Raw genomic sequence first — 24140 nt, 5'->3', positions numbered from 1 at the left:
CTGTCATGATTCTTTTCAAATGTAAAGTGCAGGTTAATTATGGCCCAAGCACTATAAGGTACAGGGGACCCTCTTGTTTTTTTAAGGATAATGCACCTGATGGATTTTGATATATTCCTCCCAGGGAATTTATAAGATGATGTAATTCTGACGTCAGCCAAAAGCTGTTTGATGCTGTTGACTGGAAATACCGGCGTGCATGTGAAACTAACATTACCATCTGTCTCTGTTTCTGTCTTTTACACATTTTATATTTCCTTCTTTCTCTCAAATTCAACATTAAATCATCCTCATCAGATCATTCAGCTAAAATGAGTCAATGTTTAACTTTCTCACAGACACACATTTAAACACTAGCAGATAGTAAATCTCCAGTTACAGATGGAGTTAAGACCTTTTTCCATCCATCGATGTTCTGTACCTCTGCGGGCCAACCAGGGAGCGTGGAGACCAGTGGTGACCATTGTATTTATTCCCATTTTTTTCCCCATCTGGTCAATGGTTGAATTATAAAAAAAAAAAAAAACCAAGGGGGATTATGTGGGGATAAAGTATTATTTATTTACTTTAGGGGTGGGGCACCTATAACTAATCATACAAAATGATCGCAAAATATGTCAAATTTTTAAGAAGAGTTTTATTAACAAAATGTAAGCGTAATTAAATTAACTTGGATCCATCAAAATAAAACACATGCACTTAAACATGCTGTTGTCAAAACTATCATTTGATCCTTTCCATGACTTTCATCTGGGGAGGATTATAAGAATATAACAATCTACATTAACATTATTTAATTTAATAGTATTGTAGTTTTGTATGACTTTGCACCATTCTCTCTCTATTTTTTTCTTGTTTGTTACAATGATTATTGAGTTTTGTGGCTATTGGTGTGTCTAGAATTGTGCTTAGAGTGTAATTTGTTAAATAAAATGTTTGGTTAAAATTCAAAAATTCTCTCTCTCACACACACACAAAAATCAAATGACTATTATAGCATTTAAAAATCTATTTGACCTTTTTGCACCCAAACATGTAGGTGAAGCCACAAATTCTAATGAAAAACAAAATTGAAAATCTCAATCGAATTGAGAATGAATAGGTTAACTCACCAGGTTAACTAACTTTATACTAACCCATGAACATTAAGTTCAAATTTATTCAGGAACATAAAATGCTGCTTTATTCTAAATTAGAAATGTTTGAGCCACCGTTTGTGTTTTAGGTTCATCTGAACCCTACAGTTTTATATCTCCTGCTGGATATGTAATAAGATTCTGTGGTAGATAAATGCTAGAACACACACTAAAAGGATGTTACTTTACTTTTAGCTCTTACGTTCCTCTGTCCTTGTCATGAACGGGGTGTTGTGGCAGGTGTAGAACGCCGTGGGCGGAAGGAGCAGGCATAGAGGCAGAGGGGTGGTGTAACCAAAAATGAGTATTTTAATAACGAGTAAGCACAAAGTATAAATAAAGATACAAACAAAGGAACAAACAAACTTAAACCATACTTAACTTTGTGCTAACAGGGGCTCTCTGGCAAGACACAGACAGGGGAACAAACACACGTCCTGTGACGAGACACAGGCAGGAGGAAACACAAAACACGTCCTGTGGCGAGACACAGGCAGGAGGAGACACAAAACACGTCCTGTGGCGAGACACAGGCAGGGGGACAAACATAACAGGACATAAACGGGGCGTGGAGCTGAAACTAGACACTAGAGAGAACGGGAGACACTAGAGAGAACGGGAGACACTAGAGACGAGAGACCAAGAGAGGGACAGGACGAGGGCTAAAGGCATGGCAATCAGCTAGGCATGGCTTTTAGCTAAACATGGTTAAGCTAAGCTTAACCATGGCAGTCAGCTACACATACACCTAGCTAAGCATGTCTTTAGCCCCAACATGCACTAAGCTACACTTACCTAATAGCTTAAACACACTAGGGAATAGGGGCACAGAAACACAGACAAAGGATACCCAGTGGCTAGGCGAGGCAGCCCTCCAAGACTAAGCGAGGCAGCACTCACAAGCTAGTCGTTACTCCAAAGCCCGGAGGGACAGCACTCTAAACCTAGGCACACTGGGACACTAGGAAGAGGAAACACAGGATAGCTAGAGACACAGAGGGGCTATGGCTAGAAGCATGCTAGTACTGTAACTGTACTATAACTCAACATAGAATTTAGCTAATCATGCTCCTAGCCACACACACACCTAACTACTTACCTGCTCTAGCTAACCACAAGAACACAGGAGGACAGGACTGAATCAGCTCCACAAACACAGACACACAAAACATACACAGAGACATTGCCAATAAGAGAGCCCAAGTCAACACAACTAAACTCAAAGTACAAACTAAACATATAACGAATCAAAACAAAAAGCCCACACAAATGACAGCGGTGTTACCAAAAAATGCTCGACCCAGTTTCCCAGTCTAAACAGCTATTTATAGGTTGATTGATGGCTACCTCGGTTCAGGTGTGCACTGCATCACCTGACCGAGGTGCCTGCTGGGAATCTGAGTCGGCCAACAAAAACTACAAAATAAAAACAGTGACCTCTAGTGGAGGACCCTTACAGTCCTCCTAAATACTGCACACAGGAAATGACTTCATCCACACGTGACTACGTTTAGAAGCTTTTCATGTTTAAATTCTTTTTTTTTTTTTATGTTTATGTGTTTTCTATAAAATGAAAAGGTGTTTAGTAAACATGTTAGGAACAGTAACTAAATATCACCAATCACCAGTTCACTGTGTAAAATAACTTCCATACAGACTACACTGGTGTGCTTCCCCTATTGTGGAAGTGAAATTAACCGTTTCCATAGTAACAGAAAGTGACATTCAGATAGATACATGAGCCAATAAGCTGTAAAAAATTTTTTTTGAAAAAAGTTGCATGTGTGGGTGTTTAGTGTGTTTCTTAATTTGTAGAAGGAAGGAAGGGCTACAACGCCAATGAAAGCGGAAGAAACATGCCAGTGTGTGTTTGTGTGTGTGTGTGTGTGTGTGTGTATGCTGCACATTTTAACTTGATTTAACAAAGCTGCTCCTGGTGTTTAGTTTTTTTCTCTCGCTGGATGCAGAAGATAAACATCTCTTAAAAAGGTCAGAAAATTTCTTTTTTTTTTCACTTTTTAAATTGTAGTAATTACTAATTTATTCCATTATGAGTTTAACCCTCGTAATGTCTTCACTTTTGAGACCATCAGGTCAAGGGGACTATTTGGGTTTAAAAAAAAAAATGTAATTAATGAAATATTAACATATATTGTATTTATCTATATTTTAAAAAATAGAGAGACAACATATGTTTATTGATTACAATCAGTCTTGTCTACAACACAATTAACAATGGACGTGTGGTTGACTTTTTTGTCATAAGTTTATAATTAGAGTTAAAAAATCACTATACTCAAGACTTGAGGCATAAGGGTGGAACAGCTGGAGCATCTGCCATTCTCCTCACTGTGCTTAGAAAAGCTGAGGTCCTGGGCACATGTTGTCTCCTTTGGATGTGGGGTGTCACCAGTACCGTGCCTAGCTCCTCATGGAAACCCATTTTCTTTGGAGCTTCCTTTAATTCCAGTCTGGGTTGTGAATGCATTACAAGCTTAGTGACATCCAGCCTGTTGTAAAAGATCATGAGTGGCCACTGTAGCGTTCTTCTTTACCAGCTATAGCAGGCCAGCAGCTTGTCTAGATTGTCTACCCCTCCTTTGGTGGCGCTGTAGTCAAATATGACCTCTGGCTTACGGTCCTCCCGACTACTTATTGTTCCATCCCAGAGTAGAGTGCTCATGAGCATCGCTTTTTCCTTTTTGTAAGATACCAGGTCATTGTTAGCCAAGAACATAAAGTGGAAGAAATGGAGTGATATAAACTCCCTAGGAGGAATATATCAATGGACCTTTTCTTCACAGTTAGAACCTCAGGTGGGAGCTCCATCATATTTTTCTGATTGTTCCAACTATTGACAGTTTTCTTATAAAAAAACTTCTGTGTAATTCCCCCTGAAGCACAGGCAGACGCAAGTGGTTCTCTTGCTACTGGTTTATTTAGAACTTCTTTCCAAATCCACCGTGAAAACTAAACACGCAATATTAAAAGAAAGTGCAATAATGTTAGCTTAACATGACTAGTAGCATGCACAGCATGTGGAATAATATTATACTAAAGTAAATACAAATAATAACACAAATAAATACCTCGTTGGCTGCATGCCAGCGAAGGGAATAGTCTTCAGTTCTTAACAGATTCACTTCTTTAAGTTGAAATCAAATAAAATTATTTTCTTAAGAGATTAAACCTTTACTTATACACAAACAAGTTATCCAAGTCTCGTACAGATGTCACCGAAGCGTTTTTTTTTTCTTTTCCCTGTTTTTCCCTGGAGAGAACCCCGACCATTTTGCGCCCCCTTGCGCTGACACACCAAAGCAAAAATCACTTCAAGTACAAATAACAAAAAATACAACTTAAATGCCCAATAATAATATTTGTCTTCTAAAAGTCAAAAAACCAAACAATAATGCAACAATACAATTGTGACAGTTACATTCTGTCTCAGGTTGAATGATGTAAAAAAAAAAAAAAACTGTTATAGGTAATGTTGTAGCAGTAAACAGTAGCATGTCTGCTCAACTTATATGTATTTGTGTTTGTAATTATTTATGACAGGAAATAAACTATAAGGCCATTGACTTTCAGGTAGAAAATACAGTATACAGTTGTTCCATTTTTCTTTTTGTGAAAATTTTAAAAGGTTTTAAATTTGACGTAAATATGATACAAGGTTTAAAGAAATGCAATAGTCAAATATAAATGTGTATTTGTCATTTCTATTAAAAACACTCTAGCCTTTTTATAAAGTCAGGTTATTTAGTTTGTGTGGAGTGTGTACAAATAATCTGACTTTTTCACATTTGGAAATGAAGTTGTAAAGAGTCACATGACTAATGTTTTCTAAAAGAAAAAAACAGGTCTTTCATGAATATGTGTGTAACAATCTAATATTAATGAGAGGATGTTCTTGTTACGGAAGGACCGACACAACAAACAGAGTGAAGAGGAAAAACCCGGTCGGGTACTTTTATTTAGAATTATAAACTGTAGAGATGGTGATAGAGAATGATAGAATAAACAGGAAAGTCTTATCTGTGATCTTGATGGAGCTGGCGGACGGAGGCGCAGTTAGGGTAGACGGGGCAGACAGGGTGTGGATTCTGGAGGAACACGGAGACGATTAGACGAGGAGGCACGGAGATGAGGTGACGAGGAGACACGGAGACGCGGAGATGAGGTGACGAGGAGACACGGAGACGAAGAGACACAGAGGTTAGCTTTCTAGCTTTCGGCGTAGGCAGAGTCCTTGTCCGTATTGGAATCCAGACAATGAATGAAGGGGAGTGACGTGTATATGGGTCATTGACGGATAAGACTTTTTAATAGGCCAATTTTATAATACCCAAAATATGAAAATGTTTGGCCATTTTCTAAACATTTGGAATGTATTGTACACATGCCTTTATAAAGAAAAGTAAAAAAATTGTCATTTTAGTGTTTTTACACTTAAGTTAATAAAACATAGCCTTAAAAAAGTCATCTGGGGCGACCGTAATATATCTCAGAATTCACATTTTTATGTATCATTAAGACTAGTTGAACTCATATCAGTAAGTAGATAAACTGATGAAGAAAGATAAACATTAGTGCCCTTTCATTTTATGAAAACCATTATTTCACAAGTTTATTCTATAATATCAGAGTCTCCTTCATTATCCAGTTAAAATAAATTTCCATCCCTATAAAAGGAATGGAAAATGGCTAAATTTAGAAAAAAAAAAGATAAAATATACAAATAATTATACTTAAACAATTAACTCTATGTATAGAATTGATGTATAGAATATGAAAACTACAAATATAGGACATATATCTATCATTTAACACATTTAGCAGTGGTCGCCCCACATGATACTCGGTCGCCCCATATGATGTTTTCAAGTTTACTCAAGCATAACAGGCTAACGGTTAGCCTCAGAAGCCAAACTAGCTTCTTCTAGTGACAAAGCACTATCAAATTTATTATCAAAATATAGATTTGTGGAAAAAAATTATAATTCACAGTTTTGGGGTGGTCGGCCCACATGATGACCAAAAGTGGCTACGACATCACAGCCGTTAAAAAACAGCTTTTTCTTACTATATGAGAGAGACTGATTTACTATACAGTTGTTTCCAGGGGGTCTTCACTTGTGTCTGGCTGATGCAGTATCCCATTCTTGAGATGTTTTTTAAAATAAAGGTCCCAAAATTGTGGTTTGTTGATGGTCGCCCCGGATGATATGGATAGAATCAACATAATTCGGACAACATTCGTTTGTATATCATGATAGAAATATATGAGCAAATGCTTTATAGTTTTGTCAATGGATGTAAAACATGTTTAAAATTATGCCAACTAAGAAAAAGGGATATATTTAAGTTGATTTAAAGTGTTTTTAAACCAGTTGTCCTAACTAAAGTCAAGGCCGGACGGTCGCCCCATATGGTGTTTTGGCACTTCGGATAGCAGGAAAATGATGAAAAACTTAAAAATTTGGAGAAGTTAGAGTGGTTTAGTAGGTAAAGAAGGTATAACAAGTAGATGAGAAATTTTTATGTATTTTTTAGTTTTTTTCTGCAAAATAAAATTAACCCGGACAGAAAAAGGGTGCGTCACGTCATTGACCCATATATACGTGTGTAGGTGATGAGGTGCAGGTGTGTGTGATCAGTATTCAGGAGATAGTGAACGTTGATTGTGGGCGGAGCCTGGTGTGTCCGTGACAGAACCCCCCCCTTCACGGACTGCTCCTGAGGGACGCAGAAGATGTCTCCGGGGTGGACGACCTCTACCCCTGAGGGCAGGCATTTGTGGGTGCTGTTGATGGAATTCCCTGAGGAGATTTGGGTCGAGGATGTCTGCCTTGGGGACCCAACTCCTCTCCTCAGGGCCGTAACCCTCCCAGTCCACAAGATATTCCAGTCGCCCACCTCGGCGACGGGATCTCAGGATTGTGCCATCTTCTATATCCAGAGCCGGGGGGGGGGGGGTTCATCGTCGGGACCAGGCTCTGTGGAAACAGGAAACATGGGTGAATGATATGGTTTGAGAAGTGACACATTAAATGTGGGGTGAATTCTGTAGGTGCGTGGTAAACTTAACTTGTATGTGACTGGGTTGATCTGAGAGATGATTGTGAAGGGACCAATGTAATGAGGACTCTTACAGGGCAGCCGAAGACGGATGTCTCGTGTGGAGAGTCAAACCTTCTGTCCTGGTTGAAAGGCAGGGGTATCTGCTTTCCTTACGTCAGCTGTGATCCGTTGTCTTCGGACTGCTCTCTGTAGTTGTCGGTGTGCTGAGTTCCAGACACTCTCACTCTCCTGGAACCAGTGTGTGACTGCTGGCACTTCCGAGGGTTTTCCATTCCAGGGAAACACTGGAGGTTGGTACCCGAGTACACACTGGAATGGGGTGAGGCCAGTGGATGGTTGTCGGAGGGAGTTCTGGGCATACTCAGCCCATGCAAGAAACTAGCTCCAGAAGTGCTGGTGGTCATGACAGAAGGTACGGAGGTATCTACTTATCTCTTGGATTTTCCGTTCTGCCTGGCCATTGGTTTGAGGATAGTATCCAGACGATAGACTTATGGTCACACCTAGGAGTTGAAAGAAAGCTTTCCAAAATTTTTAAATAAATTGCGGGCCTCTGTCAGAGACAATATCTTCTGGGAGTCCGTAAATCCGAAAAACCTGATTGAAAAGGGCCTCCGCTGTCTCTTTGGCGGAAGGAAGACCCTTTAATGGGATCAGACGGCATGATTTGGAAAAGCGATCCACGATAACTAGAATACAGGTCTTACCCTCGGAGGAGGGGAGGTCTGTTACAAAATCTACGCCTAGGTGTGACCATGGATGCCGGGGAATAGGTAGAGGTATTAGTTTTCCTGAGGGCAGATGTCTGGGGTTCTTGGTCATGGCGCATTCCCGGCATCCCATCACATACCTTCTGACATGTTCAGCCATGTTAGGCCACCAGAAACGTTCTTCCAGCTGTGTGAGGGTCTGATTGGACCCGGGGTGACCAGTGCCCAATGAGGTGTGAACATGGTGGAGGAGTTGGTCACGTTGAGTCGTGGGAATGTAGATTCTATTTGGAGGACATCCTGGTGGAGGTGGTTCAGAGGTTGTGGCTTGAATGATCTCATCATCCAGGTCCCATTGGATAGGGGAAATAAACATGGCTTGGGGTAGAATACTCTCAGGGGGTTCCAGGTTCTCGTCTGAGTCATGAAGACGAGAGAGGGCATCTGCCTTTGTGTTTTTTTATCCGGGTCGGTAGGAGATCGTGAAATCGAACCGTGTGAAGAGCGCCCACCTTGCTTGTCGTGGGTTTAGGCGTTTGGCTTCTCTGAGGTATTCTAGGTTTCGATGGTCGGTAAAAACTGTAAATGGGTGTAATGCCCCCTCCAACCAGTGACACCATTCTTCTAGTGCCAACTTGATGGCCAGAAGCTCTCGATTTCCAATGTCGTAATTTCTTTCTGCGGGAGACATCTTTCGAGAGAAGAAGGCACATGGAAGATACTGTGAAGAATTCCCCTGCTGCTGTAACAGCACCGCTCCAACACCTGTTTGTGAGGCATCCACTTCCACCAGAAAGGGTTTGTTTGGATTAGGGAGAATGAGGATTGGTGCTGAGGTGAATGCTTTTTGAAGGGTTGACAGAGTAGTTGTGGCCTCGGCAGTCCAGCTTAAGGTCTTTGGTTTGCCCTTTAAGAGGTCCGTGAGTGGGGAAACAAGAGAACTGTAATTTTTTATAAACCTTCTGTAGAAGTTTGCGAACCCTAGAAAGCGCTGGAGCTGCTTGATGTTAGATGGAATGGGCCAGGTTCGGATGGCTTCTACTTTCTTCTCGTCCATTTGGATACCCTGGGGATTGATGTGGTAGCCAAGGAAGGAGACAGAGGATTGGTGAAATGAACATTTTTCTGCCTTCAAGAATAAGTTGTGGGTTTTAAGTCTCCGGAGCACCTCAGTCACATGGGAACGATGTTCGGTTTCGTTCTGGGAGTAGATGAGGATGTCATCAATGTAGACCAGCACGAAGCGGTTCAAATACTCCCGTAGCACCTCGTTCATATACCCCTGAAATACGGAGGGAGCATTGACCAATCCATACGGCATAACGAGGTATTCATAGTGTCCGGTCGGGGTGATGAATGCGGTCTTCCATTCATCGCCCTCACGGATTCGGATGAGGTTGTAGGCACTCCTCAGATCCAGCTTGGTGAAGACTTTGGCCCCACGAAGTTGTTCCAGAGCAGCAAGAATGAGTGGAAGGGGGTCACTGAACTTCACTGTAATTTTGTTTAGGGCGCGATAATCGATGCACAGACGGAGTCCCCCGTCTTTTTTTCCCATGAAAAAAAAGCTGGAGGCAGCAGGGGACGTGGATGGGCGAATATACCCTTGTTTAAGGGCTTCCTCAATGTAATCTCCATGGCTCTTTGTTCTGGAATCGACAATGAATAAATTTTCCCTTTGGGCACTGGTTCACCTGGAATGAGGTCGATGGCACAGTCCCATGGTCTATGGGGCGGTAGTTGGGTGGCTCGTCTTGGGCAGAAGACGTCCTGGAACTGGGAGTACTTGTCTGGGATAACAGTAGATTGTTGGGTTTTCGGGCTTTCTATGGAGGTGGTATGAATGGCAATGATGGGATCAACATTAATGCAGTGCCTAAGACAATTTCTTCCCCACTTAAGGACCTCACCATTTTCCCAAGAGATGATGGGCTGATGTGGTGCCATAGGTGTATGTGTATACGAGACATTGCTCACCAGAGGTCGCGGCGGTCTGCGTGGACATGTCTGAAGGACATGTCCTGATTCCGCACAATAAAGACAAAGGCCCTGGGTCAGCCGGCATTGCCTTTCAGAGGGAGTGAGTCGAGAAAAGGAGTGATGATCGAGCTGCATCGGTTCTAATTCTGGAACATGCGCCTTCTCTGGTGGGCGGAGAGATGCGGAAGGTTTTCGGCCTGTGGAAAGTTCTGAAAGGCACTCTTGTAATCGGTTGGAGACTTGGATGGAGGTACTGACTAGATGTTCTAATCTGACGGACATGTCCTGATTCCGCACAATAAAGACAAAGGCCCTGGGTCAGCCGGCATTGCCTTTCAGAGGGAGTGAGTCGAGAAAAGGAGTGATGATCGAGCTGCATCGGTTCTAATTCTGGAACATGCGCCTTCTCTGGTGGGCGGAGAGATGCGGAAGGTTTTCGGCCTGTGGAAAGTTCTGAAAGGCACTCTTGTAATCGGTTGGAGACTTGGATGGAGGTACTGACTAGATGTTCTAATCCAGGTGAGTCATCGTGGTTGGCGAGTTTTAGTCGTAAATTCGGATTGAGTCCTTGCCGAAACGTGGTGATAAGGGCTGCTTCATTCCATCCATTGGAGGCTGCAAGGGTTCGGAACGTTAACACATATTCAGTAATAGTTTCCTTTCCCTGAATTAATTTAAACAATTGTTCTCCCGTGGAGGAAAAGTCAGCTGATGGAGTAAATACTTCTCTGAAATGAGAAACAAACAGGTTATAATCACAGACTACAGCACTATTTTGTTCCCAGATAGCCTCAGCCCACTGTAAGGCCTTTCCTGTGAGGAGGGAAATAATGTATGCAATTTTTGACCGATCCGTTGGGAACCGTTGAGACTGCATCTCAAATGTGGGTGAACATTGAAGGAGGAATACATTGCAATTCCCAATTCTGAAGTGTAGCGGGGGAGGTGAAAACTTGCGGGAGCCACTCCACCAGCTCGTGGATGGGATCAGTACCCGCCGGGTTCATGTTTTGGTGGTCTGGACTTCTATTACGGAAGGACCGACACAGCAAACAGAGTGAAGAGGAAAAACCCGGTCGGGTACTTTCATTTAGAATTATAAACTGTAGAGATGGTGATAGTGACTGATAGAATAAACCGGAAAGTCTTATCTGTGATCTTGATGGAGCTGGCGGACGGAGGCGCAGGTAGGGTAGACAGGCAGACAGGGTGTGGATTCTGGAGAAACACGGAGACGATTAGACGAGGAGGCACGGAGATGAAGCGACGAGGAGACACGGAGACGCGGAGATGAGGTAACGAGGAGACACGGAGACGAAGAGACACAGAGGTTAGCTTTCTAGCTTTCGGCGTAGGCAGCGTAGAGTCCTTGTCCGTATTGGAGTCCAGACAATGTGTGAAGGGAAGTGACGTGTATATATACGTGTGTAGGTGATGAGGTGCAGGTGTGTGTGATCAGTATTCACAGAGATTGTGAACGTGATTGTGGGCGGAGCCTGGTGTGTCCGTGACAGTTCTGTTATTTACTTTGTTATTTACTGTTATTTACTCTGAGTTATTCCTCACACACTGAACTGTACATCACACACAACACACACCTGTAGTCAACAGTTACTGTAACTGTAAACACACAGCACTCTGCTTTACAATGATGAACACACTGCAGATTTAAGGTTTTTTTTAATGACACTAAAACTGAAAAGTATTTACCATCTGTGATGATTACACAGGACGCACTGATGATGTCACTCAGATTGACTCCTCCCCTTTCCCTGCTGTTTCTGCTCATAGGCTCAGGTGAGTCATTTGCAAATGTATACTGGTTTGATTTTCATAAATATACAGTATGAACTAACAGGACACACACACACACACACACACACACACACAAACATACATACACACACACACACACACACAAACACGGCGATGATCATATACTGTACAGTACCAATTAACCCTAACGGCATGTAGAACATGTATGCATGACATGTATACACACTCATGGGCCAATTCATTAGGTACACCTCTTCAACTGCTCGTTAAAACAAATATCCTATAAGCTAATCACTCAGCAGAAACTCAATACATTAACTTATATAGGCACAGTCAAGACGATCTTTTAAAATTCAACCCAAGCATTAGGATGTGGATGAAAGGTGATTTATGTGATGTTGAATGTGGGTTTTGGTGCCAGACAGGAAAAAGTTAAAATATCCAGTGAGGGCAGATCTTCGAGTGAAAATGCCTTGTTGGTGCCAGAGGTCAGAGGAAAACGAACAGACTCGTTTAAGCTTGCTACAACTCAGATATGTCAAAGAGCATCGAGCATCTCGAAGAATGTGCAACATGTTGAACCTTTAAGCAGATGAGCTACAGATGGTTAGACACCCAGTGCCGTACCTGTTAGCTAAGAACAGGAAACTGAGGCTACAATTCACATGGCCTCACCAAAACTGGACAATAGAAAAAAAAGGAAAAACCTCGCTTGGTGTGATGAGTCTCATTAAAACATTAAAGCACAGATTTATCCTGCCTTATCAATAGTCCAGGCTGGTGGTGCTGTAATGGTGTGGTAAACTTTTGGCCCTTTAGTACCAATTGAGTATCTTTAAGTGCCACAACCTACTGTACCTGAGTATTGTTGCTGACCACGCCCTGATAACACGTGGATGTGGCCCGCTTCTGGTAATGATGTGGCTCTGTCAGTACACCTGCAGGGAGTGAGTGGCCAGTGATGGAAAGTTTGAATCATTTTACTGACTCGGTTCTTTAAATCTCGCTCATTAAAAATGAACAAATCTTTTTTTGAGTCATAGTTCATTTTGTTCTTTTGACTAAAAATAAAATAAAATGTTACATTTTCAATAAACAGACCTCCAACACATCTACATACACAAATTTTGTCTATAGTTCCAGTAATGAAAATATTACAGTGCAGCTAAGGACATATTATAATAAACAGAATGAGTAGCTCACCTCTCATATCTTACCGTCTGAGTCGTTCGTTCTTTTGAATCTATTGCACTGCATAGAATCTATGGGAGTCACGTGACAAAGGAACAAACGACTCGGAGTAAAAGAGTCATTGAGAAAGAATCGCTCAAATCTGTCAAAACCTCAGAGATTTCGGCCTGGTGCGTCAGCGTGTTTGCTGGAGAGCATGGCGTCCGCAAGCTCCAAAACTTTTTTGGACACCCTAACCTACTGTACCGGCCCGGGATTAGAATCGTCTGGCCGCGAGGTAAGTGGTCGGACATGAGCATGTCCAATAGGATAAACAGCGTGGCTTTTCCTAAGCACGGTGGAAAAGGCAACAGAGCTGGTGGTAAACGGGATGGACATTGCTGGGTCTTACTACAGTGTACTTCCCCTGTCAACACCATCGAAAAAGTTAACCCTGTCTAATTTCCCTTTCTTCATTAAAGATGAAAACTAGTCAAAAACAATCTCAATCTGCAGCAAATCTGACCTGTTAAAATATGCAATGTCATTTAGAAGGGTCACCTACATGATCCTCAACAATAACACTACAGAACTACAGTGCACCCTAACTTTCGAAATCGATGGATTTGATTCTGTCATCTAGGTTTCCACATGGTACGTGCTTATCTGCGTAAATTATCGAGGGAGAACATGAAAGGCGGTGTATCAACACGAGCAGGCCAGGAGAAGGTAAACTTGAAATGAAAAGCGACCATGCTAAACTCTGTGTTAAATAATGAGGAATATGATTTGCCTTCATCTTGTTTAATTAACTGATTATGTTGTGTTGTGTGTTATCTTTTGCTTAATTATGGGGGAGATTAGGGAGTGCTGCCTTCCTAAACATTTATTGTGCAAGAGGCCCAATTTCGTATACAGTAGAAGAAATAATCAAAGGTAGATTATTAAAGGTTAGAGCACATTTAGTAGTAGAGAGACTGACTTCTTTAGACAAGTTGTGCAAGATTCATCAGAGAAACCTGTAACTCTGAGGATTTTTTATTGGTGGGTGGAGATTTTAACTGCACCGCTGCAGACATGGATCGTAACCACAAAGAACCTCTTATGCCCTCCCATTGACGACTTTTAAAAATATTAGAAAAACATCAGCTGTGCAACAGCTGTGGAGAATTTTCCATGAGTATGACAAACAATATACAGTACTTGGACTCTTGCTAGTAATAACACCATCTCCCTTGCATGGTTAGACAGGTTTTATGGTTTTAAACACCAACTAAGCATCATTAAGAGTTGTCACATCAACCCAGTCAGTCTCTCTCATCACAGCCTGATTAAGTAAGGCTAAATTTAACAACATCAAACCAAAAAGTGCTACTGGGTTTTTAATACAACAGTATTAGAAAACCAAGCATTTAGAGAGAATTTTACTTATTTTTGGAATAATTTTTAAAAAGAGAAATCTGATTTTAAAACACTGCAGCAATGGTGGGATTTTGGGAAAATCCAAATTAAACAGTTGTGTCAACAGCACACTCTCAATGTCACAATTTTTAAATCAGTCAATATGTAAGTTACAAAAAGAAGTCACAGATCTTCAATCACCATCCTCTGATGCAACCTTTATTCAGACCCTCAAACACAAAAAGACAGGCTCTCTGCTCTCCTGGAATCCAAGGTAAGGGTGCTCTTGTAAGAATGGACGCACCTTCCAAATACTTTTTTAATTTAGAAAAGAAAAAGGGGCAAAGCCGTTTAATACACAATTTACACTCTGAAAATGGAAATATTTTACATTATATTCATACAGTTGAGAGCTGCACCTTTTTTATGAAAAACCATACTCATCAGAGTATAAAAAAACTATGAGATCGAACAGGTTTTCTTATAAAATCTGCCCCAAATTTCTTGAAACACTGAACTTGATTGGCCGCTAACTTTAGACCAACTTTACAAAGCCCTGCAGAACATGAGTAATGGTAAAGCCCCAGGCATAGATGGACTTCCAGTTGAGTTTTACAAGTCCTTCTGGAAGACATTGGGGGAGGACATCTTAGAAGTTCTAAACAACAGTCTAACTTAAGGGATACTTCCACTAAGTTGCAGAAGGGCAGCTATTACTCTGTTAACTAAGAAAGGAGATCTAACCGACATTAAGAATTGGAGACCTGTGTCGTTGCTATGTGGTGACATCAATCTACTATCAAAAGTCCTCGTGGCGAGGTTAAGAAACGTCTTAGAGGAAGTTATACACGCCGACCAAATGTATTGCATTCCTGGCAGATCCATATTCGACAACATCTATCTAATCTGAGATATTTATTATCTTATTAAACTATAAGGACAGAATATGATTTTTCAAGATCAGGTAAAAGCTTTTTATCGGGTAGAACTCATATTTATGGAAAACTTTTAAGCGTTTGGTTTTAGTCCTGTAAATTTTATTAAGAAAATAAACATTTTATACAATGATATTGAGAGTGTGCTGGAAGTTAATGGTGGCTTGTGTTCTCCTTTTAAAATTATCCTAGACATAAAATACAGATATATATTCAGAAAACAAACACACACAAAAAAAATGTCAGGTACTAAACTTTATTCTGGGCCAAGCAAAAATGGGTATATACTTAATCCGAAGAAACTAAATTGAACAAAAAGGAAATTATAGTGTATTACCAGCAACAATTGCACTAGTAAAATCAAGGGTTTTAATTGATTATCTCTTTTACAAAAAAACAGAAAATCTTACTACTGTACCTTTGAGAGAATTTGGTGTTTTAATGGAGCACTTTGATTGAAAATGAGCTCTGTTTTACACACACCTTGTTTTAAAAACTTAATAAATTTATTTTAAATATTTTTTTTTAATTATTTTCTTATTTGTTTATTTATTTATTTACTTATTTATTATTTCAATTTAATAAAAATGAATACCAAATAACTGTAAATAAAAGTATTTTGTAAATTCTAATTTCTCTCTCTCTCTCTCTCTCTCTCTCTCCTGTTGTCTGTACTGTATGCCCTGTGGAGCTCCTCACTGTGTGAATTTAGTCAGGACATGAGCAGTTTTTGGCAGTGGACAGTTTTTTTTACACATATGTCTGCATTATCAACACATTTCTCTGTTGCAGGAGTCGTTGTCTCCCAGATTGGGTGGAGTGTGTCTTACACACCGCGCTACATCTGTGCTCTAAAGGGATCTACAGTGACCATTTAATATGTGACCTTCCAAATATTTTCTTTTCTTTTCTTTTCTTTTCTTTTCTTTTCTTTCTTAAAAAAAAAAAAAAAATCTTTCATTTTTTTTCTTGTGAAGCTGCTTTGGGACAATAACCATTGTTAAAAGCGCTATATAAATAAAATTGAATTGAATTGAACCATGGGCTGCAGATACACATATCCATATGGTAACACAGTTCAGAGAGTTTTCTGGAGCAGAGAGTTGGCTACAGATAAAGAACCTCCTGATCTGTCATTAGACCCAAAGTACAGAGACAGGGTTCAGTACCTCGGAGACACAGCGGGTGACTGCAGGCTCAGACTGAGTGGTGTAACAGAACAGGACCAGGGCAAATACTACTTCAGATTTATAACTACGACTGCTGGAGGGAAGTATCAAGGTAGAGATGGAGTTGAACTTTCTGTTACAGGTAAGATACATCAGCTGAAATAACACAATGTATTTTATTCATCATAAAATTATTCATTTGACCACATTTATCTCTATAAAGAGCTGTGTGAGAGTTAGCATTAGCTTTAGTTTTCTAGGCTTTAGTTATCTAAGGTTTAAAACCTGCCATATCACCAGCTGAACTAGACATGTAAAATATTCATGTGAACACTTTCCAGGTTAATGTTTTAACCTCCTCTGTACTCTGTGGTCTAATACTTTAACGACTTTTTGACCACTAGATCATTAAAGTCCACAAGGTTTAGTGTTTTTCAGTTTAATCAAACTATGTATCTCTTTCTCTCTGAGTACATGCTGGGAGTGAGTGGGTGGAGCGCGTTTGAGTGTGAGTGCGAGCATTCTTCAGCGTTCTAGGTCAAACGTTTCATTTATTTATTTATTTATTTATTTATTTTTTAAAAAGAAAAGAACTTTCTAATTAATCATGCAGGGCGCTCAACAAACCTCTGTGAGTCAGATGGTTCGGCGCGGAGCGCTGGTCTGAAAGTTACATTTACATTTACATTTAGGCATTTGGCAGACGCTCTTATCCAGAGCGACTTACATTTTTATCTCATTACACATTTGAGCAGTTGAGGGTTAAGGGCCTTGCTCAAGAGCTCAACAGCGGCAACTTGGTGGTTGTGGGGTTTGAAGCTGGGATCTTCTGAACCGTAGTCCAATGCCTTAACCACTGAGCTACCCCTGGCCCAGTTAGTTAAAAAGTTAGTTTCGGAGAGCAGGGCGTCGGCAAGCTCTAAATCTTTTGACACCCTAACCGCTGGCACAGGATTAGAATCGTGTGCCGGCGCGAGTGTGGAGGACTGCGAAGGCGATGAAACAACCAAAGCAGGCCAGGAAAAGGAAAAACAGCAATAAACAACCAGTGAGAACACCACAACTGGAAAAGACAACAAGCTTTTAGAGATTTTAAAACATTGCAACAATGATGGGATGTTGGTAAAATCTAAATTAAACAGTTGTGTTAACAGCACACTCTCAGTATCACAAAAGTTTTAAATTAATCAGTAAGTAAGCTACAAAAAGATACAATCTGATATAACCCTTATCCAGACCCTCAAACAAACAAAAAACAAAAGAAACTTTCTGATCTCCTAAAATCCAAAGTGCAAGGGGCTCTTGTAAGAGCACGCTTTAAAACAAATGGATGCATCTTCCAGAACTTTAGAAGCTGGCTGAATTTTATAAGTTCTTCTGGAGTATCATTGGGGAGGACATCTTAAAAATTCTAAATGACAGTTTAAATAAAGGGATACTTCCATTGAGTTGCAGAAAAGCAGCCCTCACTCTACTGCCCACTTGCGGCAAGGCTACACACTGACCAAACGTACTGCATATTTGATAATCTCTCTCTAGTCCAAGATGTTTACCATATTGCCAATTGCCATTTGGGCTAAATATTGGTCTGGTTTCCCTAAATCAAGAAAAAGCTTTCAATCAGGTGGAGCACAATTTTTTTATGGAAAACTCGCTCACTTGGTTTTATTTCTGATTTTATTATCAAAATAAAAGTTTTATATAGTGACATTGAGTTTTAAAGACTTTTTATTACATCTACTTATTAGTTATTAATTTATTAGTTAATTAATTTATTGTACATGTTAGTAAAAATGCTCCAAATTACTAATGGATAATTGTAAATAAAAGTCTTTTTGTAAATTCTTCACTGTGCATGTGCTGTTTTGTTGCTGTCTGTAACCCTCCTAATGCTAGTTATCATACAGTTACATTTCAATAGTCAGCAGGGGGCGATATTACACCCTTCAAATACTTCAAATACACTCCTGTGGTTATGTAAAGCAGCTCCATGAAGAAATGTAGTGAAGTAGAAAGCACAATTATTTGTGTAGCAAAGTGGAGTTAAAGAAAAAAGTGTCCTTTAATAGAAGTGCTTTAGTGAAGTCCAGATTAGTGAAATATGTAGGTAAGTACAGTAATAAAGTCAATTTACTTAGTAACCCTTTACTGTAGTAACTTCTGATTAAAAGAGAGAAGTCTGACTGCAGACAGGTGAGAGTTATTAGTGATCAGGTGACTGAGGAGGTGAGCTTGCCTACAGGTCTGAGAACTGTAATTATTGTAAACATGAGGTTATTATTATTATTTTTATTATTATTATTATTATTATTATTATTATTATTATTATTGCAGGACATATTTCTTTTGTCGCATGTGAAAATATTGTAGCAGGCTCACAAAGAATGAATGATCTAAATAGATTTCTAAACAGTAAAATATCAATATAAGAAGGTAAATGATGGAGACAGGAAAAATAGTAGCAAAAAAACTCCGGCAAAAATCACAAAGGAAAAGTGCTTAATAAAGGCATACAAGATACACAGAGTGAGTATTTTCTTATAAGTGTAAGTACTTTATGTAATAAAATAAATGCAGCAAAATGTAGAAAAGGAGTTTATTACTCAGTCCAGAGGTGCATTCAGGTTGTTGTTTGTTTGTTGTTTCTGTTCAACTTCATTAGAGTTCCTGGTAAAATGGTACATGACATTCAGATTACATCATGTAATATATCATGGAATCATCTGTTTTACCTGCTATGTTCATTATAATCATTATTTCTTTAGTAAAATGTTATATGTAATATTTATTTATATATATGTATTTAGTTAATAAGTAACCCACTATACAGTGCTCTCCAAGTGGAATGAACAAAATACCTGAAAAAAAGAGAGGGGTGTCTGTGTGCACAATTTTGACTGCAAATAAAAAATTATAGTAATAATAATAATAAAAATAATAATAAGATATAATAACAGTGTAACTGACAGTAATCTCCACAGGCTGCACTACATGTTTGACCTCTTTCCTCTCATTCACAGAGCTTCAGGTGGAGATGAGTCCTGATAGTGTGGTTGAGGGACATGACGTCACTCTCACATGTAAAACCACCTGCAGAAGGACTGTCACTCCAACATTCACCTGGTACAAAACTGGATATTCTTTACACTTCGTCTCCTCCTCTAACCCTCTCCGTCTGCGATCAGTCAGTCAGAGTGATGCAGGCAGTTACAGCTGTGGTGTACAGGGAGAAAGTTATCTCTCCCCTGCTGTCACTCTTGATGTCCAGTGTAAGTACAGATTTATTTATTCACTCACAAAACTATCAACACTAAACATCCATGCTGAATTCAGATGTAAAATTGATCCCCTCAGTCATAAAGCTGTAACTAACAGTAGAGTAACAAGATATGTTATGATATTGCTCTAAATTATTATCATGTACACATCAAGTCATCAGTTAATATGATCTTTTACTGTATGACTTCAGATTTATGACTACAGCTTTATATAGACACACTGGAATATTAGCATAAAAGTGTATTTTTATATTTGCACTGTAAAAATGTAAACATTAGCATGAATGTGTATTAGCATAAATGCTCACTGGAAATCTTTAAATGTTTATTAATTTACTAACAAGCTTGCATGGCAAAATAATTGAATGTTGGCATGTACAGTACAGTATGTGTATTAGCATGCTTACATACTGTACATGCACACTAGAACATTACATTAGTATGCATGTCTATTAGCATAGTTTTATACTAGCACACTAGCTAAATCGTTCTGTTAGATTAATGTGATCCTGCAGTAACACATGAAGTAATTATTAGGGATGGGAATCGAAAACCGGTTCTTGTTGAGAACCGGTTCCCACTGTTTCAATTCCTCGCAATCGTTTGCAAAATTTGCAAAAACGATTCTAGTGGGCACGAATGACGTCATCACGCGCATTGCATAACTTACGTTGCGTAGCTTACGCTCAGTCAATAGTAAGCATGGCGCCTAAGTGGAACAAACTCTAAAAAGTCTGGTTGTATTTCACCAAAAAACATGGAAATAGGGCAACTTGCAATACTTGCAGCGTAGATATTTCCTTAAAGGGAGGAAATACCACTAACATGCTAAAACATTTGCATACACAGCATGCAATAACTATAAAAGAATGTTGCGTTTTCGATCTGCTCCGGACTAACAGTTCTCAAATCAACAATTTGTTGTCGCTTTTCTTCCATATGAGAATCGATAATGGAATCGATAAAGAATCGAATTGTTAAGCAGAATCGAAAATGGAATTGGAATCGTAAAAATCTTATCAATTCCCATCCCTAGTAATTATGTCTTTCATCATCTGGTTATAAAAAATAAAGGATACATTTTAACATTGTACAGTTCATGTTTCTGTCTCTAGATCGTCCTAAGACAGTCTCAGTGTCCATCAGTCCCTCTGGTGAGATAGTAGAGGGCAGAACAGTGACTCTGACCTGCAGCAGTGATGCTAACCCACCTGTGGAGTATAACTGGTTTAAAGGAACATTGTTTAAATCCAAAGGCAATACTCACATCATTAACAGCATCAGCTCTGAGGACAGTGGAGAGTACAGGTGCAAGACCAAGAATCAATATGGAGAGAAATATTCTGATAATGTGACATTCAATGTTTTGTGTAAGTGTTTGATTGTGCAGGCAGCTGGCCATCATCCACTGAGTCACTGGTTCTTAATTTAATGTTCTTAAACCTCCATCATATTTTTTTTCTTTTAGATCCTCCTAAGAATGTCTCAGTGTCCATCAGCCCCTCTGGTGAGATAGTGGAGGGCAGTTTAGTGACTCTGACCTGCAGCAGTGATGCTAACCCACCTGTGGAGCTCTACACCTGGTATAAGGTGAATGAAAGCTCACCTGTAGGATCTGGACAGAGTTACGGCTTCACATTGAGCTCCAGCAGCAGTGGATGGTTTTACTGTGTGGCTCAGAATAAATATGGCATTCAGAAAGCCGCTGCAGTGTTTCTCACTTTAAATGGTATTACAGTTATTATAACAATTAAAACCTTTAAGCATTGATAAAGTTGAATAAGTTATAGATGAGTAATTTCTGTCTGTACACAGGGGACAGTCGTGTGGTTCTGTATGTAGTTCTTGTAATCGCAGGAGGATGTGGATGTTTATTTGCCATCATTGCTGTTTTGTGTATGACGTGAGCATATTTTTCTCCATCAACTTGCTTAATTGCCTGTGATATGACCTGAATAATCTAATTATTGTTAATTTTTAGAAAAAAAAGAAGAGGAGGTCCTGATGAAGTTGCTGTGTCTGGTCAGGTAAGTGAACTGTAACAGAACAGAATGACACAGTGTGATCTTCTGCTTCCACTTACAACAGCAACATAAAACCCCCTTTATGGTTAACTGTAGAACAGCAGAACAGAAAGTGATGATCAACTCTAGACACAGATTAATGAACACGAGGAAACACTAGGGCTGAGGCTCTTTTCATCACTAAACAGATCTATAGTAGTAATTGCTTTTTATTGCAACCTGAGAAAGAGTTTATTTACTCAGACATTCAGCTGTTTAGGGTTTTCTAAAAACACCAAAAATCATTTTTTTTTAAATAACCTTCACACAGAACGTTTACTCAAGTCCACTTGATGACACATACACAAGTCTTGATCTTCAGACCAGGTCCTCCAGTGATGTGTATCACACACTTGCAGTAAGTATTTTCAGAGACACACTTCACACAGGGATTCAGATCTGGATAAAGTCACTAAGAATGATGAACACATGATTAATTTCTCTTTCTCTCACACAGAATGTTAAGTCGAGTCCTCCTGATGACACGTACACATCTCTGGACCCTCAGTCCATCTCTCCTGATTACGACACTTTAACAGTAAGTGCTTCTATTTGTTCATCACTTTGCTTGTAATCACTGGATTCAGCACCAGGCTGTGTCCAAAATAACAAGCTTTAGGTCACAGTGTTATGAAGTTAAGTTCACAATGGTGTAATGCTAGTAAAGTACTGCTATGTTATGTAACTTTTATCTTGTGATCACACACAAAGAAAATAATGTATTGTATTTTTTTATTTTTCTGTTTGATATTTCCTCAAGTCTTTGTAACACTTTTTTTTCTTAGAGTGCAAGAAAGGAAAAGTGAGTTAATCAACCTCAACACCATGGAGAGAGAGAAAGAGAGAGAGAGAGTATATACAGCATGTGTATTGTATGTGGCGGTTTGTGGTTTTGATGGCTCCTTTTCTATATGTGTCCTATAGGTTTCTGTCCTGATTTAATACTGTAATTACATCTAATTTCTACGTAACAACCCTTAGGGGTCTGAGGCCTTTCTGCCTCTCTTCTTACATTTGTGTAAATTTCACATTTTTACCAATATAGTAGATAATACATAATGAAACATACACTAAAATAACATTCTTACACACACACAAAATAAAACAAAAATACTATGTTAAGACTGAAATAAAGTGGCTCACACCGCACCAAAGGCAGCGCTGATTTAGCGAGTATAAATCTGTGTTTGTTGACTTTCTGGGGATTATGTGAAGTAAAACTGTGTTTAAAAAAATGTATATCTTATAAATCTCTATTTCGGCATGCGCGTTCATCTGCCTTTTGATCAAAACTCCGCTCAGTGAAAGAGCACGCGCGAGCCACGGGTTCACATGAACATTTAACATTCACTAAAAGGCTTATTCACAACCACATTTCAGATGTTCACAGACACCATGCATTGAGCTGTGTTGTTGTTTGTGATCCGAGTGTTTTATAAATGAAATAAAGCTGCTGTTTTTGGTCCACAGTTTTACTTTGCACTTTTCATCTCACATGTGATCAAAACGCTGCTGATTTAAGCCGATACGAGCAGCTTTGTTTCTGTCATAAAATACACAGATCACAAAAGGGGCAGCAAAAAGCAAAATGTAAAATCAGTAGCACAGAAAAACAACAGAGCTCAAATATATACTTGCTAAATAAACACAGCATTTTTTAAAGTGATTTATTTCAGCTTTATTTCATCATTCCAGTCATTCATGGTCAAATAATGATTCAACACTGGACACAAACAGCAATAAAGCGTAATGATTATTATTCTAATTATTATTATCATGATTTTTTTGCTGTTTGTGTCCAGCGTTGAATCATTATTTGAAACTTAAATGTTTCGTGTGGATTCATGCCACGAGTCATTTTCCCTGAGAGGATCCTTACATGCGTATAAGAATATTTAAATGAAAATGCATCAGCACATCTCTCCTCACAAGCAACACAACAATTAGCATTTACTTACTGAACATCTGAATAGAGTCGTTTACACAAATCTTGCATATGAATAGAGCGTAAAACGTGGGGGCGGGGCTTCAACACATGTGTGGAGATGAGAATATGACATAAGTCTGTTTTTTTATTTTTAACATTAATTTATTTACAAAAATTTTTATGGCAATAAACTTTTTTTTTAAAAAAAAACATCTACTGTTTGTGTACAAATTTTGTTCTGGGCTGCTACAATATAAATCAATTTACAAAAACACTTGAGAGGAAAAAAGGGTGATTGTCATCATCGACGATGGCGTCAACCTGTAAGGGTTAGCCAGGAAAACTGACATGCTGTACAAAAATTTGTTCTGTTAAAATTTTAAACATTTTACACAATAAACTTAAGTATGAAGAACAAACACTCAGTATGAGTCATTTATAACGAGGTATAATACACTGTGGTGTAGAGACAGGTGGAGGTTAGGATGGTGGGAGCCACTGAATTTGAATC

General features: G+C 39.3%; 1 pseudogene; it reads left to right on the top strand.

The window, feature by feature from the left end:
- LOC128507015 (sialoadhesin-like) overlaps positions 1 to 24140 on the top strand; it is a 191344-nt pseudogene that overhangs the window by 137939 nt on the left and 29265 nt on the right.

Source organism: Clarias gariepinus, chromosome 18, assembly GCF_024256425.1.
Source record: "Clarias gariepinus isolate MV-2021 ecotype Netherlands chromosome 18, CGAR_prim_01v2, whole genome shotgun sequence".
In the NCBI taxonomy this organism is placed as follows: domain Eukaryota; kingdom Metazoa; phylum Chordata; class Actinopteri; order Siluriformes; family Clariidae; genus Clarias; species Clarias gariepinus.
This window is presented reverse-complemented; position numbering and strand designations above follow the sequence as displayed.